Here is a 14,463-nt window from a genome sequence, read left to right as displayed (position 1 = left end):
GTCAACATGGCGAAACCCTGTCTCTACTAAAAATACAAAAATTAGCTGGGCATGGTGGTGCGTGCCTGTAATCCCAGATACTCGGGAGGCTGAGGCAGGAGAATTGCTTGAACCCAGGAGGCGGAGGTCGCAGGGAGGTGGGATGGCACCATTGCACTCCAGCCTGGGCAACAGAGCAAGACTCCGTCTCAAAAAAAAAAAAAAAAATAGGGTTCTGTTACAAAGGAGAAAGGAGTGAATAGAGAGAGGGATACAGTAATCTCTGCACACCTCTGACAGCACAGGCACGACTTGTCCAAGTCCATACAGGCAGAAAAGAGTAGAGCCTCATTTGCTCTAGCCAGAGTGCTCAGTCCAGTCACTTTGCCTCTCTCTAAAGCCCCATTGAATAAATAGAGAAAACAATAGTGACTCCCCCAAGGGAAGCTGTAAGCAACACACCAGGGAATATATGCACTTTGCTCTGCAGGGTATCTGGCACGCTGTAATGTGCGCAGTACCAGGTAGCTACATTGAAGACTTGGAAATGGAGTCCTCTTTCAACACATTTTAAGCACTTAGTGTATGCTAAGCACTTAAGCTAGAAAAAAAATGAGCAAAACAGAGATGCTGTCTTAAGCATAATTCTGGCTGGGGAGATGAACATGTGAAAATAACGCATGACTTGACACATGCAGGGTATTGTGGGTGTCCTAGGCAGGAATACTTTAAATGGCTTTTGGTGACGTGGGCAGCGTAGGAGGAGGTCTTGCTGTAGGATGAGAAGTTAGGCAGGAGGGGTCAGGAAGGTCAAAGAGAAGGCAGCTTGAGGAAAAAGCCTGAGGTAGGCAGCAGAACTGTGTATGGAGGACGAAAAGCAACTTAGTTTGAAGTGTGAAGTATGAGGCAGGGAGGAGTCAGAGATGAGTATAGAGAGACAGGTGAGGGCCAGACCATGAGAAAGCTTGGGGGCCATGGACAGGAGTTTGGACTTAAGAGCAATGGGGAACCACTGAAGGATCTGAAGCAGAAGGAAAAGTGACTCAATTTGCATTTTAGAAAGAGCACTCTGGTGGTAGCATTAGGGGGCTGGATTAGGGGTAGACTGTTAGCCCATTTCTGCATTGTTATAAAGCCATACCTAAGACTGCATCATTTGTTTTTATTTATTTATTTTGAGATGGAGTCTCCCTCTGTCGCCCAGGCTGCAGTGCAGTGGCACAATCTCAGCTCACTGCAACCCTTGCCTCCCTGATTCAAGTGATTCTCCTGCCTCAGCCTCCTGAGTAGCTGAGATTACAGGCGTGCACCACCATACCCGGCTAATTTTTGTATTTTTAGTAGACATGGGATTTCACCATGTTGGCCAGGCTGGTCCCAAACTCCTGGTCTCAAGTGATCCACCCGCCTCAGCCTCCCAAAGTGCTGGGATTACAGGCATGAGCCACTGCACCTGGCCTGCATAATTTATTTTTATTTTTTTGAGACAGGGTCTTGCTCTGTCACCCAAGCTGGAGTGCAGTGGTGAGATCACAGTTCACTGTAGCCTCAACTCCCAGGCTCAAGCAATCCTCCCGCCTCATTCTCCCAGGTAGCTGGGACCATAGGCACCACCATGCCTGGCTATCTCTTTTTTTTTTTTTTTTTTTGAGATGGAGTCTCACTCTGTTGCCAGGCTGGAGTGCAGTGGCATGATCTCAGCTCACTGCAACCTTTGTCTCCCGGGTTCAAGCAATTCTCCTGCCTCAGCCTCCCAAGTAGCTGAGACTACAGACGTGCACCACCACGCCCAGCTAATTTTTGTATTTTTAGTAGAGATGGGGTTTCACCATGTTGGCCAAGATGGTCTCGATCTCTTGACCTCGTGATCCACCCACCTTGGCCTCCCAAAGTGCTGGGATTATAGGCGTGAGCCACTGCTCCCGGCCTTATTATTATTATTGTTTATAGAAACGGGGTCTTGTTATGTTACCCAGGCTGGTCTCAAACTCCTGGGCTCAAGCAATCTTCCTGTCTCAGTCTCCCAAAGTGCTGGGATTGCAGGCATGAGCCGCTGCACCTGGCCAAACTGGGCAATTTATAAAGAAAAGAGATTTATTTTGGCGCATGGCTCTGCAAGCTGTACAGGTAGCATGTTGCTGGCATTTGCTTCTAGTGAGGCTTCAGAAAGCTTACAATCATGGTGCAAGGTTAGGGGAAGCCAGCGTGTCACATGGCAAGGGCAGGAGCAAGACAGAGAGAAGAGGGCAGTCCCAGACTCTTAAACAACCAGATCTCATGTGTGTGAATTAACTGTGCGAGAACTCACTCATCACCAAGGGGATGACACTAAACCATTCATGAGGGATCCACCCCCATGATCCACTCACCTCCCACCAGGCCCCACCTCCAACACTGGGGATGACATTTCAACATGAGGTTTGGTGGGGACAAACAGCGAAACCATATCAGAGACCACTTCAGTGAAAGAGAAACCAGAAGCCTGGCCTGAAACAAGGTCGCAGTGGGTCTAAGAGAAGTAAGATGTTCCATCTTCAGGAAGTAGAAGGGAACCGACTGACTATGGGAATAACACACAGGCTGGCAAAAAGAGGGTTAAAGTTTTTGTTTGGGGACTAGAAAGATCTGCCAGTATAGCAGGGGAGCAAGATGATCAGTTCCATTTGAGATGTGCTAAGTTTAAGATGCATGTGAGATGCCTTGGTGGAGTTGTCCAGCAGTCAGCTGACATATGGATTTGGGAGCTCAAGAGAAAAATCTGGGTCAGAAGCATCGGTATCCAGGTAGTGGTGGAAACTGGAAGCATAGAGGAGCCTGCTCTGGGCGACTGTGTGGTGTGGAGAGAGCACGGAGCTCTGGAATGCTGGAGAGCACTGCAGGATAAAGCACTGTCAGAGGAACAGATGTCCACAAAGGAGAGGGGTCAGGAGGAGAATCATGAGTGTGGCTTTATAGAAACCAAGGATGTAGAGTTTAAGGGGAAAGTCAGCTGGTCAAGTCGAGCACAGAGGTCCTGTATAAGAGACTGAAAAATGCGTCCACTGGATTTGGGGACAAGGAGGCCACCCCTGAAACTTGATAAGAGCATGTTCAGGAGTGTGGGGAGAGCCAAATTGAGGTCTGTTCAGGGAGAGAGTGGGAGGCGACGGGTGAAGATTACTATTTAGAGAAGTGTGGATAAGAAGGGGAAATGAGTGACTGGAATTCATTCAGGCAGGAGCAATTACACTCCGTGAACCAGCAGTGGGCAAGGAACAGCATTACCTGGAGCGGGTGTGGAACCTCTCTTTACTTCTGGGGCATTCCCAATGCTCACTGGTCATGGCAAGTAAGAGGATAATGATAAAGAAGAGAGGATGACCAAAGCAACAGGGTCTCCAGGGAGGTGAACGCAAGGCAGCCCAGGGTATGGAGGTTGGTCTTGAAGATAAAAGATATCCTATTCAGAAACACTGGAGTAGAGGTGAGGGACTGAAAAGACGTACGTCTCTTTCGGGGTGGAGGGCAGGGCAAAAGTTCAGTGCGTTCTTGCCCGATAGCATCCATCTTCTCAGTGAAGCAGGAAACAAGGTTGTTTACTGAAAGAGAAAAGGGGGCTCGGCTGGGCGCGGTGGCTCACGCCTGTAATCCCAGCACTCAGGGAGGCTGAGGTGGGCCGATCACTTGAGGTCAGGAGTTACCAGCCTGGCCAACATGATGAAACCCCGTCTCTACAAAAAATACAAAAATTAGCCGGGCATGGTGGCATGTGCCTGTAATCCCAGCAACTAGGGAGTCCAAGGCAAGAGAATCGCTTGAGCCCGGGAGGCAGAGGTTGCAGTGAGCCAGGATCACCAAGATCACACCACTGTGCTCCAGCCTAGGTGACAGAACAAGACTCCGTTTCAAAAAAAAAAAAAAAAAAAAAGAAGAGGGGTTTTGAGAAGGGTGGTGAAATCTTGGAACTGTTCCTAAAGGAGCTAAGGCTAAATAAAAGGAATGACAGACAATCATGAATCTGTCATGGCATGAGAAGACAGGAGGGTACACACAGAGAAGGTAGACTGTAGAAAACAGGTGCAAGGTGAGTTGAGTGTCCTGAGTGTTTGAGATCCACCATGAGATCTAGGCTGGGTGTTGAACACGGGGAGCTCTGGATGGAGTCAGTAAGTGGAGAATATATTAGGATCAAGGGACTGAAATGTCTGTGAAAGAGCTGGGAGGACAGGTGATTGTGGGTAGAGAGCTGAGTGTTTGACTTGAATATTCCAAGTAGATCTTGAAGAAGACTTCGAGATGACAGGAACCCTGGTTAGGATGTCCACCCAAATGGTGGGGAAAATGTCAGAAATTAGGGTGGAGGGGCAGACTAGTCAAAGTTATCTAAGAATCAGAGAGGGGTTGGAAGATTAAAAGATAACAGCAATGAAGAGATATAGGCTGGGCACGGTGGCTCACGCCTGTAATCCCAGCACTTTGGGAGGCTGAGGTGGGCGGATCACTTGGGGTCAGAAGTTTGAGGCCAGCCTGGCCAACATGGGGCAACCACATCTCTACTAAAAATATAAAAATTAGCTGGGCATGGTGGCATACGCCTGTAATCCCAGCTACTCAGGAGGCTGAGGCAGGAGAATTGCTGGAACCCAGGAGGCAGAAGTTGCAGTGACATTGCGCCATTGTACTCCAGCCTGGGAGACAGAGCGAGACTCCATCTCAAAAAAAAAAAAAAAAAAAAAAGGATAAAATCACTGATGCTGGGAGCATTGGTAGAGGAGGAGTTTTTAATCTGAGGGACAAGATGTATGTGTCTGGACAAACGTAGGGAGAACCTCTGTGCAACAAGGTATAAAAGATCCAGCAGCCTCCACTTCAATGGGCTACAAGGTAGGCAATGTCCTAAGGGAAGGCCACAGTTCAGCAAGGGCCAAGAGATTAGATGGAGGGAAGTAGTGTTTTCTGCCAAGGAAAAGCGAAGATGTCCTGAATACACAGCAGAGAGCTTGGGAGAGAAAGACAGACAGGGACAAGAGAACTGCTTTGTAGGAGTAGAGCGTCAGGAGGCCAGAGGACACAGAACATGCTCTTGTTGAAAGGGATGGGGGACAGAGGGTGAGGCTGGTGGAGTTTACCAGACGCACTTCCAAACAGAGCCCTACTTTGAAACTCCCTTCCAGTCCACTTAGGCAGAGCGAAGGGCTGGGGGTGCCCACACAGATCCATCCAGCGGCACTGGAAAGCTCCGTGAGGTGCCAAAACGGGTGTGGGAATGGGTTGGAGGCTTCTTCAAACTCATGTACTCACCCCACAAAACATTTATTGAATAACAACCTTGGTCAGGTACTGCTAGGCTCTAGGCATATAGAAATAAATCAGACATGAGCTCAACAAATTACCTCCAGCCTCTTAGTAGCAGAGCTGTTCGCCAGTTTATGGTGGCCAGGTCAGATTCTGTTTGTTTTCTTAAACATAACACACACAGAGAATAAAACAAATGTACAGCTTAATTATAACATACCCTTCTAACTGCTACCAAGGAGATGGGACTCTGCCAGCTACTCCAGAGCCCTTCACGTCTCCTATAAACTCCATCTCTTCCCTCCCTCCTAAGAATAACCATGATCTTTTTACTGTAATCATTCCTCAACTTTTATTTTTTCACCCAAGTGAGCATCTTTAAACAATATAGCTTAACCTTAATTTTTTAGTTTTTTTTTTTTTTTTTTGAGATGGAGCCTTGCTCTTTCTCCTAGGGTGGAGTGCAGTGGCATGATCTCAGCTAACTGCAACCTCCACCTCCCAGGTTCCAGTGATTCTCCCGCCTCAGCCTCCTAAGTAGCTGGGATTACAGGAATGCACTACCACACCCAGCTATTTTTTTTTCTTTTAGTAGAGTCAGGTTTTTACCACGTTAGCCAGGCAGGTCTCTAACTCCTGACCTCAAGTGATCCACCCCCATCAGCCTCCCAAAGTGTTGGATTACAGACGTGAGCCACCGTACCTGGCCAGATTTTTTTTTTTTTAGAGGTGAGGTCTTGCTATGTTGCCCAGGCAGGCTGGCCTCAGCCTCCCAAGAAGCTGGGACTACAGGTGCATGCCACTGTGCTGGGCTGCCACTTTTTTTTCTTCATGTCCTTCCCCACTTAATCTCTTTTCCTCCTTTGCAATTTACTGCTGAAGAAACCAGACCATTTGTTACGTAGTGTTCTGCCATTGGAATTTTGCTGGCTTCATTCTTGTGGGATAGTTCAGTAAGTTCTTCTGTTCTCCTCTGTATTTTCAGCAAATTGATAATTGGATCTAGATACTTAACCAGATTCAGGAGTGTATGTTCTCACATTTTAATAACTTTTTTTTTTGTCAAGAGACACTTAACATCGAGTTGTTTTTGTTTTTGTGTTGCTAGCTGCTGTTAATCTTCAATGCTTACATCTTTAATTCATTAGGAGCTGCAAAATAGTGATGTTCCAATTCTATCACTCTTTATTTACTTGTGGAAATACTTCTATAAAGAGAAACTTACCATCATTTGCTATGTAGTTACTCAGTGGTACAACTCAAATAGGAAAGGCAAGATAAATGCTGGGGCCTTTCAAAATATATAAATATATATTTTTTTCAAAAATATAAAGTTAGTTCCTTAACATCCTTCAGAATGAACAATTTTATTTTGGTACCACTATGAACTCATGGATTTAAATACGTTTGATTTGATTATGTTGTATGTATTATCATAATTAATGCTCAAATGTTCCATCTTTGGTCAGGAGAATTCTCTTTAAGTTGCAACACAATTCTCTTTAAAGCTAACCGTAATTATCTTTGATAGTATCCTTGATGACTGGTATGACAAGATGATCCAGGCTAATCTTAGACATTTCTTCCCCAAACCTGGAATCAGCCATTTCTCTAAGAAGCCCTGTTTCTATGCCTTTCCAGTTGACAGGGCAAAGATACATACACGATAGATGATACACATAGATAGATAGACACATGGGATCTCTCTGTACCTATGGTAAAATGCCTCATGAGTTAATATTAATACTTAGGGTTTTGGCTAAACCTCTTCAAGTTTAACAGCTATACCTCCTTTTCCCCAACACTGGGAAATATTGGTTCTGAAGGACACTGTATTTATTTGTTTTATCACACGTTAAAGCACTCAGATAGACTACTGCCAGTATGATTATTTAAAACATTCTCTCCTGCTTATTTATCTAAAGTTGTACTCTATCTATATTGTGCAGGTCACATAAACCATTTTGTAGTATATACTCTCCTTATATCTCTCATTCAGTCTATTCTGCATGTAAGTATATATAAGCAATACTATCAGGCTTTTTGTTGCTCAGTTTTTGTTTTTTTTTTTTGAGATAGAGTCTCGCTCTGTCGCCCAGGCTGGAGTGTAGTGGCCTGATCTCACCTCACGGCAACCTCCGTCTCCCAGGTTCAAGAAATTCTCTGCCTCAGCCTCCCGAGTAGCTGGAATTACAGGCACCTGCCTCCATGCTCACTAATTTTTGTATGTTTGGTAGAGACGGGGTTTCACCATCTTGGCCAGGCTGATCTTGAACTCCTGACCTCGTGATCCACCCACCTCGGCCTCCCAAAGTGCTGGGATTACAGGCGTGAGCCACCGTGCCCGGCCTTGAAGCTCAGTTTCCAATACATCCCTAAGGAAGAATTCATGAAAATAAAATTCCCAAAGTTTTTGCATGATAATGATGACAATTTGTGGCTACTACCCTGGAAAGTAAGTTCAGTTGGTACAAAATTCTTGGCTTGTCTCTCTCCTTATCTTAAATTATCCCATTAGCTTTTGCCTTTTTTTTTGTTTTGAGACGCAATCTCACTCTGTCGCCCAGGCTGGAGTGCAGTGGCATGATCTTGGCTCACTGCAAACTCCGCCCTACAAGTTCAAGCGATTCTCCTGCCTCAGCCTCCCGAGTAGCTGGAATTACAGGTGCCCGCCTCCACACTCACTAATTTTTGTATTTTTAGTAGAGACGGGGTTTCACCATCTTGGCCAGGCTGGTCTTCAACTCCTGACCTCGTGATCCACCCGCATCATCCTCCCAAAGTGCTGGGATTACAGGTGTGAGCCACTGCACCTGGCCTCTTTTGCCATTTAAGTGTTGCTGTCAAAAAGTCTGATACAGCCTAATTTTCTTTGCCTTATAAGTAACAAATACACACACACACACACCCACACGTCATGAACTGCATGCTTCCCTCCATGATGGACTGCATAGTGGTCCCATAAGATTATAATGCGATATTTTTACTGTACCTCTTCCATGTTTTGATATGTTTAGAAACACAAATACTTATATTGTGTTACAACTGCCTACAGTATTCAGGACAGTAACATGCTGTACAGGTTTGAGCCTAGAAGCAATAGGCTATGCCGTATAGCCTAGGTGTGAGGTAGGCTACACCATCTAGATTTGTGTAAGTGCACTCCATGATATTCATATAGCAATGAAATCACCTAAAGATGTACTTTCCAGAATGTATTCCTATTGACATGATTGTGTGTGTGTAAATATGTGTGTATTTGCCTAAGATTTTTTTGTTTTTAAAATCTAACAATTTTACTATAATATCCCATTATTTATCATTCTGGATTGAATTTACTAGGTATGCAATATGCTCTTTCACTTTGTAGTTTAAAATATTTCAGGAAACTTTCCTTAAATTATAGCTTTTATTTTTATTTTGAGACAGGGTCTTGCTCTGTCACCCAGGCTGCAGTGGTGCAAACTTGGCTCACTGCAACCTCCGCCTCCTGGGTTCAATAGATTCTCCCACTTCAGCCTCCCGAGCGTCTGGGACTACAGGTGCACACCACCACCGCCTAGGTAATTTTTGTATTTTTTGGTAGAAATGGGGTTCAACCATCTTGGCCAGGCTGGTCTTCAACTCCTGATCTCAAGTGATCCATATCTGCCTTGGCCTTCCAAACTGCTGGGATTACGGGTATGAGCCACTGCACCTTGCCAAATTATAGCTTTTGATATTTGTTCTGTTACCTTACTTTTACTTTTTTGGGAACTCCTATTATACATATGGTGCCTCTTCTTTGCCTGTCTTCTGTTTGTCCCTTTTTTTAGACTTTACTTTTCCTTCTTTTTAAACAATTAAATTAAAATTAAAAAAAAAATAGAGACAGGGTCTCATGTTGCCTAGGCTGGTCTTGAACTCCTGGTCTCAGCTGGGCACGGTGGCTCATGCCTGTAATCCCAGCACTTTGGGAGGCTGAGGTGGGTGGATCACGAGGTCAGGAGATCGAGACCATCCTGGCTAACATGGTGAAACTCCAACTCTACTAAAAAAAAATACAAAACATTAGCCAGGCGTGGTGGTGGGTGCCTGTAGTCCCAGCTACTTGGGAGGCTGAGGCAGGAGAATGGTGTGAACCTGGGAGGCGGAGCCGGCAGTGAGCCAAGATTGTGCCACTGCACTCTAGCCTGGGTGACAGAGTGAGACTCCATCTCAAAAAAAAAAAAAAAAAAATGAACTCCTGGTCTCAAGTGATCCTCCTGCCTTGGCCTGCCAAAGTTTTGAGATTACAGGTGGGAACTACTGCGCCTGGCCTTAAATAGACTTTATTTTTTAGAACACTTTTTTTTTTTTTTTTGAGATGAAGTCTCACTCTGTCACCCAGACTGGAGTGCAATGGCACCATCTTGGTTCATTGCAACCTCTGCCTCTCAGGTTCAAGTGATTCTCCTGCCTCAGCCTCTCAAGTAGCTGGGATTACAGGTGTGCACCACCACGCCTGGCTAATTTTGTATTTTTAGTAGAGGCAGGGTTTCACCATGTTGGTCAGGCTGGTCTCGAACCTAAGATCAGGAGACCTCAGGTGATCCACCCGCCTCGGCCTCCCAAAGTGCTGGGATTACAGGTGTGAACCACTGCTCCCACCCAAGAACAGTTTTAAGTTAACAGCAACATTTAGTGGAAAGTACAGAGTCCCAATATATCTCTTTCCTCCCACACACCCACAGCCTCCCCCTACATCAACATTCCCCACCAGAGTGGTACATTTTTACAACTGATGAACCTGCATTAGCACATCATTATCACTCAAAGTCCATAGTTTACATTATGGTTCACTCTTGTTGTACATTCTGAGTTTTGACAAATGTATAATGGCATGTTTAGCCACCATTATAGTACCATACCGAACAGTTTCACTGCCCTAAAATCCATTGGTGTTCTACCTGTTCATCCTTCCCTCTCCCCTAACCTCAGGCAAGCACTGATCTTTTTTGCTGCATCCTTATCTTTGCCTTTTCTGTAATGTCATGTAGTTGGAATAATATAGTATGTAGCCTTTTCAGATTGGCTTCTTTCATATAGTAATATGCATGTCAAGGTTCCTCCATGTTTTTTTCATGGCTTGACAGCTAATTTCTCCGCCCCATTCCAGCTTTATTGAGGTACAGTTGATAACAAAAAAAACGGTATATCATCAAGTTGTACAATATGATGTTTTGACATATATATACATTGTGAAACGATTACAATTGTGAAATGATTACAATCAAGTTTACATATCTGTCACCTAACATTGTTACCTTTTTTTCTGGTGAGAATGCTTTTTATTTTTAAATTTTTTGAGACAGAGACTTGCTCTGTTGCCCAGGCTGGAGTGCAGTGGCATGATCACAGCGCACTGCAACCTCACCTCTCTGGCTCAAGAAATCCTCCTGCTTCAACCCCCACAAGGAGCTGAGACTACAGGCACATGCCACCATGGCCGGCTAATTGTTTTGTATTTTTTGTAGAGAGGGGATTTTGCCATGTTGCCCATGCTGGTCTTGAACTCCTGAGCTCAAGTGATCTGCTCACCTTGGCCTCCCAGAATGCTGGGATTACAGGTGTGAGCCATCACGGTCAGCCGAGAATACTTAAGATCTAGCAAATTTCTAGCAAATTTCAAGTATACAACATATTTTATTAACTACAATTACCATACCGCACATCGGTTCTCCAGAATGCACCCATAACGGTAAGCTTGTACTATTTGACCAAAATATCCCTGTTAATCCCCATCCCTTGAACCATGGTAATTACTCTTCTACTCTTTTTCTATGAGTCTGACTTTTTTAGGTTCCACATACAAGTGAGATGCAGTATTTGTTTTTCAGTGTCTGGCTTGTTTCACTTAGTATAATGTCCTCCAGGCTCATCCATGTTGTTGTTGCAAATGGCAAGATTTTCTCTTTAAAGGCCAAATAATATGTTACTGTGTGTGTGCATACATATATAATATATATATATGTGCAGTGGAATATAATAATGTACTATGTGTGGGCATATATATACCTATATATAGATAGGTATGCACACACATATCTAACAGGTATGAGGTGATATCTCATTGTGGTTTTTGGCTTGCATTCCCCTGATAATTGGTGATAGTGATGGTGAGCACCTTTACATTTTTGTATATATAATGCATCTCCAACATTTTCTTTATCCACTCATCCATCGATGGACAGTTAGGTTGTTTTCATATCTTGACCACTGTGAATAATACTGCAATGAAAATGGTAGATGGCTCATAGAGATAGTTGAGATAGCGAGATAGCCTACAGTTGGGATTTGTTTTTTATCCATTTAGCCACTCTGTCTTCTGATTGGAGAATTCAGTCCATTTACATTCAAGGAAATTATTGATAGGCAAGGACTTACTATTGTCATTTTGTTCAGTGTTTTCTGTTTTTGTAAATTTTTTGTTCCCTTCTTCCCCTTTTGCTGTCTTCCTTTGTGAAGTGATGAATTTTTACAGTGGAATGGTTTGATTCCTTACCCGTTATCTTTTGTGTATCTAGTATAGACTTTTGCCCTGTGGTTACCATGAGGCTTACATAAAACATCTTAAAACAGTCATCTATTTTAAGCTAATCACTTCCATACAAAAACTGTATACTTTTACTTTCTCCCATTTATATTTTTAAATGACTTACATATTTTTATACTGTATATCCATTAACAGATTATTGTAGTATAGTTAAATATTTGTCTTTTAACCTTCATACTAGAGTTTATATTAAGTGATTTATACACCATTATAGTATAGGATAGCTCATTTCTTTTTAACACTGAATAATATTCCATTGGATGTATCACCATTTACTTATCCATTCACCTAGTGAAGGACATCTTGGTTGCTTCCAAGTTTTTGCAATTATGAATGAAGCTGTAATAAATGTTCACATGCAGGTTTTTATGTGGACCTGTTTTCAATTCTGGGGAAATACCCAAGAGTGCAACAGCCAAATTGTATGTTTACTTTTTAAAGAAACTGCTAAAGTGTATTCCAAAGTGACTGTACCATCTTGCATTCCCACCAACAATGAATGAAGAGTACCTGTTACACATCCTTGTCAGCATTTGGTTTCATTAAGTGTTTTAGATTTACCATTCTAGTAGGTGTATGGTGGTATCTCATTGTAAAACTAATCTGCAATTACTGGATGATTTATGATGTTGGGAGTCTTTTCATACAATTACTTGTCATCTGTATATGAGGTGTCTGTTTAGATCTTTTGCCCATTTTTAAATTGGGTTTTTATTTTTCTTTTGTTGAGTTTTCAGAGTTCTTTGTATTGAATAGTCCTTTATCAGGTATGTTTTTCACAAATCTTTTCTCCTACTCTGTGGCTTGTCTTCTCAATCTCTTGACAGTGTCTTTTGCAGAGCGATGTTTTAACGTTAATGAAGTCCAGCTTACCAATTGCTTTTTTCATGGATCATCCTTTTGGTGTTGTACCTAAAAAGTCAGTCAATTCCAAGTTTATCTGGATTTTCTCCAATGTTCATTATTTTAGGAATTTAATAGTTTTACATTTAGGTCTGTGTTCCATTTTAATTTTTATGAAGGATGTAAGATGTGTATAGATTCATATATATATATACACACACACACACACACACACACACACATATATATATATAGCACATGGATGTCTGGTTGTTCCTGCACCATCCATTACAGACTCTATCGTTTTGCTTTTGCTTCTTTGCCAAAGATCAGATGATTCTATTTGTGTGGGTCTACTTCTGGACTCTTTATTGTGTTCCAGTAATCTATTTGCCTAATCTTTTGCTAATATCACACTGTCTTGATTACTGCAGCTTTATGATGTGTTGAGGTAGTGTTAGTTTAAAACTTTAGAATTAGCCGGACACAGTGGCTCATGTCTGTAATCCCAGCACTTTGGGAGGCTGAGGCAGGCAGATCACTTGAGGTCAGGAGTTCGAGACCAGCCTGGCCAATGTGGTGAGACCATCTCTACTAAAACTACAAAAATTAGCTGGGCATAGGGGTGCACACCTGTAATCCCAGCTACTCAGAAGGCTGAGGCAGGAGAATCACTTGAACCTGGGAGGTAGGGATTGCAATGAGCTAAGATCATGCCACAGCACTCCAGCCTACACAACAGCACAAGACCCTGCCCTAAAAAACAAAACAAAACAGACAAACCCCCTTTAGAATCAGCTTGTTGATATCTACAAAATAACTAGCTGGTATTTGGGTTGGGATTGCATTGAATTTATAGATCATGTTTAGAAGAACTGATATCTTCACAATACTAGTCTTCCTATTCATGAACACCTCTATTTATTTAGATCTTTGATTTTTTTCATTAGTTTTATAGTTTTCGTCATGCAGGTCTTATACGTATCTTGTTGGAATTACACCTAAGTATTTCATTTTAGGGTACTATTTTATTTATTTATTTATTTATGTATTTATTTATTTATTTATTTTTGAGACGGAGTCTCGCTCTGTTGCCCAGGCTGGAGTGTAGTGGCGTGATCTCAGCTCACTGCAATCTCTGCCTGCTGGGTTCAAGTGATTCTCCTGCTTCGGCCTCCCGAGTAGTTGGGATTACAGGCGTCCTCCACCATGCCCGGCTAATTTTTGTATTTTTAGTAGAGACGGAGTTTCACCATGTTGGCCAGGCTGGTCTCAAACTCCTGACCTCAGGTGCTCTGCCTGCCTCAGCCTCTCGAAGTGCTGGGATTATAGGCGTGAGCCACTGAGCCTGGCCTTTGGGCACTAATTTAAATGGTCTTGTGTTTATTTTTTAGTATCAGAGTGTTGCTCTGTCATCCAGGCTGGAGTGCAGTGGTACGATCATGGCTTACTGCAGCCTTGAACTCCTGGGCTCAAGTGATCCTCCCACCTCAGCCTTCCAAGTAGCTGGGACTACAGGTGTGCACTACCATGCCTGGCTTTGTTTTAAATTTCAAATTCCATTTTTCATTGCTAATATACAGAAATGTGATTAACTTCTGCACAACAATCTTGTATCCTATAGTCTTGCTATAATTGCTTAATTAGTTCCAGAGGTCTTGGAGGGCTATTTAGGGTTCTTTTGGATTTTCTACATCAACAATCATTTCATCTGTGAATATGAAGTTTTATTTCTTCCTTCTCAATATATACCCCTTTTAGTTCCCTTTCTTGTCCTATTGCATTGGTTAGGA

This window comes from Gorilla gorilla, chromosome 2, assembly GCF_029281585.2.
Source record: "Gorilla gorilla gorilla isolate KB3781 chromosome 2, NHGRI_mGorGor1-v2.1_pri, whole genome shotgun sequence".
Classification (NCBI taxonomy): Eukaryota; Metazoa; Chordata; class Mammalia; order Primates; family Hominidae; genus Gorilla; species Gorilla gorilla.
Note: the sequence above shows the minus strand (reverse complement) of the source record.